Here is a 7,903-nt window from a genome sequence, read left to right as displayed (position 1 = left end):
GTGGCGCAGCGGTTTGGCGCCTGCCTTTGGCCCAGGGCGCGATCCTGGAGACCCGGGATCGAATCCCACATCGGGCTCCTGGTGCATGGAGCCTGCTTCTCTCTCTGCCTGTGTCTCTGCCTCTCTCTCTCTGTCTGTGACTTAAATAAATAAATAATAAATAAAATATTAAAAAAAAAAAAAAAGAATTAGTCCCTTAGGGTAGAATTGCTCTGCAAGTAACATGCATGTTGTTTAAAAAAAAAAAAAAAAAAAAAAAAAAAAAGAATGAAAATTCCCTTTATTCCTCAAAAAGAAAAAAAAACCCAGGTGGGCCTTGTGACTACGGTGGCAAATGATGCCATGTGACTTCCAACGCCAGGCCATAAAAGGTCATGCAGCATCCATATTGCTAGCTGGAACATTCACACTGGAGCTCTGAGCTACCACATATGAAGTCCAACTCCTGGGCAGGATGCTAGAGAGGCCATGCGTAATCTCTCTGGTCACCAGTCCCAGCCAAGCCCAGGCTCCCTGCTTATCCCTGCCAAGGGAAGAACCATCTTTAAAGTGGACCCTTCAGGGATCCCTGGGTGGCGCAGCGGTTTGGCGCCTGCCTTTGGCCCAGGGCGTGATCCTGGAGACCTGGGATCAAATCCCACGTCAGGCTCCCGGTGCATGGAGCCTGCTTCTCCCTCTGCCTATGTCTCTGCCTCTCTTTCTCTCTCTCTGTGTGACTATCATAAATAAAAATTAAAAAAAAAAAAGATTTTAAAGTGGACCCTTCAGCTCCAGCTGTTCCAATCCCAGCCACTCAAGCCTCTGTTCATTTCAGTCATCCCAACCTAGGCTCCAGACACTGGGGAGCTGAGCCTTTCTGAATTCCTGACTTGTAGAATAATAAAATGGCTCTTGTTTATGCTGCTAAGTTCTGGGGAGGTTTGTTATGCAGCAATAAGTAATGGAAACAAGGAATCAGAAATGCTTCTCTTGAGAAGTGGAACGGCTCAAGTGGTGGTTCTCAGTGGGGTGATCTTGCCCCCCCCCCCCCTGCCCAGGGGACATTTAGCAATGTTTATAGACATTTTCGGTTATCACAACTCTAGGAAAGGCATCTGGAGCTTCAGGGATACTGCTCAGCATTCTACAGTGCATAAAAGCCCCTGACAACAAAGAATTATTTGTACTAAGATATCCATAGCACCAAGGTTGAGAAACCTAGTTCTGGGGAAAGGCTCTGACATTTAGAGGCTTGTTAACTGAAAAGACTGGCTTGCTCTCTACAGAGAAGCCCTAGCTAATAAGTTGTTCCCAAACAGACTATCTATTTATTCATTCATTCATTCATTCATTCACTCACTCACTCATTCATTCATTCATTCATTCATTCATGAGAGAGGCAGAGAGAGAAAGGCAGAGGGCATAGGCAGAAGAAACAGGCTCCCTCTGGGGAGCCTGATGCAGGGCTCAATCCCAGGACTCTGGGATCAAGACCTGAGCCAAAGGCAGACGCCCAACCACTGAGCCACCCAGGTGCCCCTCAAACAGTTTAATTTGGGTTTTCATTGCTTCATTCATAAGTATCGACAGATAGCCAGGACATTTGACATTTGAGGAGAGCCTCCAAAATGAAAGAAAACAAACAAAAGGCAACTAGGTGGAAACAAAGATAATAAAAAGAAGAGATTAAAACAAAACAAATAGACAAAAGAAAAATAAACGATGCCTTCAGAGAGGTAAGAGGGCAACAGTATATCCATAAAACAAGAACGTGATATTATGAAAGACAGCATGGAAAACAAGAATGAATAATTATATATTAAAAATATGGAAGCCGAAATTAAAATAAAATCAGCAGAAGGCTTGGGGGATAAAGTCAAGTAAAGTTTCCCAAGAAGTAGACGCAGAGGCAAAGGTCAGGGCAATACAGAAAATACAAGATCCGAAGAGTAATCCAGTAGGTCCAACAGGTAAAATAAAGGGGAGAAAATTACCAAAGATAGAAGATTTTTTTCCCCCAGAACTCAAGGACACACAACACACTACTTAGCTCTGCAATGAAGACTATGTCTACATTTACTTCTGAGTTAACCAAAAGTCATGTTATATTCTTACCAGGAGACCAAGGGAAGAGAACTGGAAGTGGCTTTATAGGAAAGCTCAATTCTTGACTCCCACAAGAGGTCAACAGACGTCTAAAATGGGTAAATCAAGAAATAACAATATAAACAGAACTAGAAACTAATGAAAGAGTTGAAAGATGCTACCTCTAGAGAGAGCTGGACTGAGAAAGCTAAGGGAGGGGAGGGGATTTTTATTATGAGCCTCTCTGTACTGTTGATACAGAAACCATTTGCATGCATTATTTTGACAAATTTGATAAAACAGAAATTAATTAAAAATGAGTACAGTTAAAAATTGCAATGCGATGGGATTAAGTTTGATTATTTGGAAAATTCGCTGATGTGGATGAGCCATGCCATGCCATGCCCCATTTACCTCATGAATGTGGAGGAGTTTCTCCTGACCTCACTGGCCAGTGAAAGCAGTTTGTGGGTGGGGGTGGGATGGGGACCTACACACCAACCCCTTGGAGGGGGGGTCACCAGTTACTGGATCCCTTTCCCAGCATTGCTGCATTTGAGTATGGATCCTGCCAGGGTGCCAAAGGAGAGAAGAGCTAGTTACTCTTTGAGAAATTTAGGAATTCACTAGGATTTCTTGCCTCTTCTACTCTGGACTCGGACAAAGTGCTAGATTTCTGAAGGTCCAGAGCCTCTGTGCTGATGTGCTCAGCTGCTAGAGGTGGCTGCACACACTCATTGTCTCATGCGACAGATGGGCCTTGAGTCACCATATCTCCTACCAGGAGCTCCCCAGGAGGGGCGAAAGCAGGGAACATGCCTGTAAGGGCTTGTGCCTTACCTCTAAGGTGCATCTCTTTGGGTGCCAGGCCTCAGGCCTAACAGTCCTTCCTGTTCTTTCCCTCACCCACTGCCCTTCCTCTTCCTCCTCCTTCCTGCCTCTACCCACCACCCTCCTCCGTGCCCCCCCAGCCCCGCCCTAGGGGCTGCTCAGCTGGCTTGCTTGCCAAATGCACCGCAGGTTTTTTCTTTTAACCTTTTCAATTGTTACTTCCTTTTTGAAATTACATCATTATTACATAAGTAACATGTATTCCTCATACAAAAACAAGAAAATTTTGAAAATCACTCACAATTCTACCAGCCAAATAAAACTCAGTACTTGTCTATGAATTTCCAGGATGTTTCCAGGCTTATGCACAAGTAGAAATACTACTGGCTCACGCCTCATCTGGGTACCCATCTGTTGAGCACTCAACACAGGCCAGACCCTGTGCTGAGGCCTTTAGATGTGTTAATCCCACCCAATTCTCGAAACTTTGCGAGACCTGTGTTATTATGCCCATTTTACTGGCAAGAAGTAGAAGCTTAAGGAGATCACATCACTTGTCTGAGCTCTCACATGGGTTAAGAGACTGACCTGGATTTCAACCCTCCAGCCTGAGTCCCAAGCCACTTGCCTTGCATGTTTGCTGAGCTTTCTACATTTCTTTTTCTTTCTTTTTTTTTTTCACTTAGCAATACATGTAAACATCTTTCTTGCCAATAAATATACACCTAGGATGTGCCAAATTTTAAAGGACCAATTCCTTTTTCTTGGGCTTTTCAACGTTTCTTTCCTTTTTTTTTCATATTATAAAACAATGCAGTGACAACTATCTTTATACATATATCTTTGCACGATTTTCCTAGGATAAATTCCAGAAAGAGGAATTGCTGGGTCCAAGGCTAAATACATTTTTAACACTTCTTCTCTAATTATGTCAGCAGTACACATCGGTACACAATTGCCCACATCCATTATTTACTGAGTGTTTTGCTCTCTAAAATTTGGGCTGTGATTTAACACAGAATCAGAGAACCCTGATGCAGGAAGCATTCTATATATCTCTAGATCTAGACCCAAACATCTTTGCTTAAAAAAAAAACAATGTCGGGGATCCCTGGGTGGCACAGGGGTTTGGCGCCTGCCTTTGGCCCAGGGCGCGATCCTGGAGACCCAGGATCGAATCCCACATCGGGCTCCCGGTGCATGGAGCCTGCTTCTCCCTCTGCCTGTGTCTCTGCCTCTCTCTCTCTCTCTGTGTGACTATCATAAATAAAAACAAAAACAAAAACAAAAACAAAAAAACAATGTCCAGGACCCTGACTTCAGCAGGCCTGATAGAAAACAAGGAAACAAAAGACCAAGGAGAGGCCAGGAAAGCACAGCAGGAGGCCAGCTGTGGACACAACCAACCGGCTTGGAGGAAGTTGTTCTGTTTTCCCAAGGAAAGCACAGTCTTCTTGGGTCTAAAGACCTTGAGGCCACCATGGATGATCCACTGCTCAATACTGAGCTGTCCTCACTGTCCATAGCACCCACAACTCTATCCAGGAATTCAAGACGAGTCCGCTGGACCTTCACTTCATCCAGCTGCCAACACTTTCAACACTCTGGTCTTCCTTGAATACATTCCAAGGCCTTTTAGGTTGGGAAGTCCCAAACTAGACACAGTCTTATTGTTCTCTTACCTTGATGTTGTTTTCTTCCAACAGGTTGCAAACTCTGGCACCTGGAGAAGAAAAGGAAAGTAACTGATTGAGACAGAGCACTGAGGGTAGGTCCTGAGGCGCGCGTGCACACACACACACACACACACACACACACACACACAGCCTGGATGGAAGCTACGTGGGGCCCCTCATTGGTGGTGGATTCTTCAGAAGCCACTGAGGTGTGAGCTGGCTGCATGCTGGCCCAGGTCAGACGCAGGCACCATGACTTCTACACACAGACATTCTCCGCTTGGGGCGTTTAATTTTCTCACTCAGTCTATTAATGCTCCTATGCTGGCAGGAACCCCAGTGCTTTTGCCACTATGTCTCAAAGCCTTTTATAAACAGTAAGCCATTCTTTTGTGTATTTTGAGTCATACAGCCATTCATCAAGTATTTGTTGAGCCCTGACTATATCAGGCTCTGGAGATACAGCAGTAGACAGAAGAGACAAAAATCCTACCCTCAAGGAACTTGCATTCTACTAGGGGAGACCAACAGCCAGAGAAAGAAAAGGATACAATCTATAGTAGTGAGAAGAGGAAAGTTCTCTGGAGGAAAAAGCAAACAGGAGAAGGGGAAGGGAGTATTGGAGCAGGCATGGAGGAGTATTGAAATTCTAAATAGGGATCCCTGGGTGGCGCAGCGGTTTGGCGCCTGCCTTTGGCCCAGGGCACGATCCTGGAGACCCGGGATCAAATCCCACGTCGGGCTCCCGGTGCATGGAGCCTGCTTCTCCCTCTGCCTGTGTCTCTGCCTCTCTCTCTCTCTCTCTCTCTCTGTGACTATCATAAATAAATAAATAATTAATTTAAAAAAATTCTAAATAGTATGGCCACGGAATTATGAACAAAGACCTGAAATAAATGAGGGCCTGAACCTTGACATTTAATGCGGAAAAAGCTTTCTAGTGGTGAGAACAGCATGTGCAATGGCCCAGAGGTGAGAGGCTGCCTGACAAAGATCACTGGGGAGGGTGGCGTGGCCAGAGCAGAGTGAGTGAAGAGGGCATAAGGGAGGGGATTAGAGAGGCGGTGGGGCATGCAGGGCACTAAAAGAAGGCCCTTGTATGAACTTGAGCTTTGACTCAGATAGGAGCCACTGGAGAGTTTTACACAGAAGACATGATGTGACTCATATTTTAACAGTATCATTCTGGGGATGCCTGGGTGGCTCCGTTGGTTAAGCATCCAATTCTGGACTTCAGCTCAGGTCATGGTCTCAGGGTAGTGAGACTGAGCCCCGCATTTGGCTCTGGGCTGGGCACAGAGCCTGCTTGGGATTCTCTCCTTTCCTCTCCCTATGCCCCTCTCCTGAGTCTCTTAAAAAAAACAAACCCCAAAACAATATGACTCAGGATGCTGTGTTGGGAATAAATTGGGGAGAACAGGTAGAAGCAGTCAGGAGGCTACTGCAGAAATCCTGGCAAGAGAGGATGGTGGCTTGGACTAGAGAGACACCATGGAGGTATTGACATAAGGTCAGATCCTAGAAAGTAGAGCCAGTAGGATTCGTCGATGGATTAGAAGTGGATTTGAAATAAAGAATTCAACTAGGACTCTCAGATTTTTGGCTTGAGCAAATAGGAGACTCAAATTGCCATTATCTGGCTTGCACTATCTCCACGCTGATGGAGCATGTTTGGGGGTAAGACAAGGAACTTAGTTTTGGACATGTTAAGTAGGAGATGCCTTTTAGATGCCCAACTGAAGAGGCCTGTAGGCAGCTGGATATATGAGTTCAGGGAAGATGTCAAGGTTAGAAATGAAGTTCAGCATGTAGCTCTTTAAAGCAATGACACAGGATGAGATCACCAAGGGGCAACTGTCTAAGGGCTGAGACACAGTAAAGAAGACTGAGAAGGAGTAGCAAGTAGAACAAGATGGAAATCAGGAGAAAGGGTTTCAAGGAGGATGGGGCAATCCACTGTGATAGGTCATGACAGGACAAAAAATTCATCACTGGATTTGGCATCTTGGAGTCCCAGGTGACCATGGTCAAGGGCAGATTCAGTGGAATGGTTGGGATGACAACCTGACAGCAACAGGTTCAAAAGAGAAAAGTGGAAGTCATCAGCCTGGGGGACAGAGAGATGGCAGCAGCAGGAGCCTTGGGAGGGAGGGGGGAAGGAATGATCAGATAAATTTCTTCTTTCTGCACTTCACTCCTTTATAAAATGTAGCACACAAAGCTGGCACCTCCACAACATGTGTCAGTGGCAGCCATGGTTACCAAGTTGAACTGCATTCCCCAGGTTGCTGAGCTTCATCCAGCTTCTGGCCCATGAGCCAACTACCTGCTTGTTTCTAGACTCCCATGAAGTAATTCCCATTTTCTCACAGTCCCTTGTAGCCAGAGGGAACAGGATAGGCAATGTTTCGCTCTCATGGAGCTTGCCTTGTGAAGGAGACAATCGCCCAACAGACAGACGTGCAGAGAGGTCATTTCAGGTGCCAACAAATGAAGTGAAGATAATAAAATGGGGTGAGAAGGGGAGAAAAGTGTTGGTGGGGTGGGGCCTCCTTCAGCCAGACTGTGTGGTCAGATGGCCTCTCTGGGAGATGGTGCCTAGGTAATTCTTCTCACACTGGCCCCTGCCCCACTACTCTTGGGCTTTCAAATGTCCCAGAGCTGCCTGGGGTCTGTGGTCAACTAAGTATAGGGCCAAAAGGAGACATTCTCTTCCTCTTCTCTCTTTAATGTATACTGTGGAATACTCCATGATTACAAAAGACATGCATTTTCACTGAAGGAATTGGAAAATATATTGAAAAGAGGAGGAAAAAAAGTCACTTACAATTCTACTACTCAGAGATGCCTACTGCTCACACTTGTATGCATCCTTGTAGACATTTTTGCTATGCATATAAACACATAGTTTTTAAAGACGGAGATTGGCTTGGGGTGCCTCAGTGGCTCGGTCAGTTGAGTATCCAACTTGATTTTGGCCCAGGTTATGATCTCAGGATCACAGTGGATCCTTGGGGGGGTCAGGGTCTACACCCAGTGGGGAGCCTGCTTTTCTCCTTCCACCCCTTCCGGAGGTCACATGGGCTCGAGAGCTTTCTCTCTCTCATAAATAAATAAATAAATAAATAAATAAATAAATAAATAAATAAATAAATAAATCTTAAAAAGAAGAGACCATGTTGTCCATTCTGTTCTGTGTACACTGTTTTAGTCTTGAATTTTGACTAAATCTATTATAAGCACACTTCTGATGCCATTTAATTTTCTTCCACATACCAATTTTAATGGCTGCACAGTATTCTACTGTGAATGCATACTTTTACCATACTTTA

General features: G+C 45.1%; 1 long non-coding RNA gene across 21 annotated transcripts in view; it reads right to left on the bottom strand.

The window, feature by feature from the left end:
- The window catches only part of LOC144322075 (uncharacterized), a 135,853-nt gene that overhangs the window by 90,731 nt on the left and 37,219 nt on the right, over nucleotides 1-7,903 (bottom strand). For 13 of the 21 annotated variants that reach the window (XR_013387630.1, XR_013387649.1, XR_013387643.1 and 10 more), the window contains one exon: nucleotides 4,578-4,618. This is a non-coding gene — a long non-coding RNA (uncharacterized LOC144322075). Of the gene's footprint in view, nucleotides 1-2,094; nucleotides 2,175-2,273; nucleotides 2,633-4,577; nucleotides 4,619-7,903 lie in introns of those variants that run through there. The other 8 variants (XR_013387638.1, XR_013387632.1, XR_013387644.1 and 5 more) reach the window with 4 other exon arrangements.

The sequence above is a fragment of the Canis aureus genome, chromosome 10 (assembly GCF_053574225.1).
Source record: "Canis aureus isolate CA01 chromosome 10, VMU_Caureus_v.1.0, whole genome shotgun sequence".
Lineage (NCBI taxonomy): Eukaryota > Metazoa > Chordata > Mammalia > Carnivora > Canidae > Canis > Canis aureus.
Note: the sequence above shows the minus strand (reverse complement) of the source record. Positions and strands in the feature narration are given on the sequence as shown.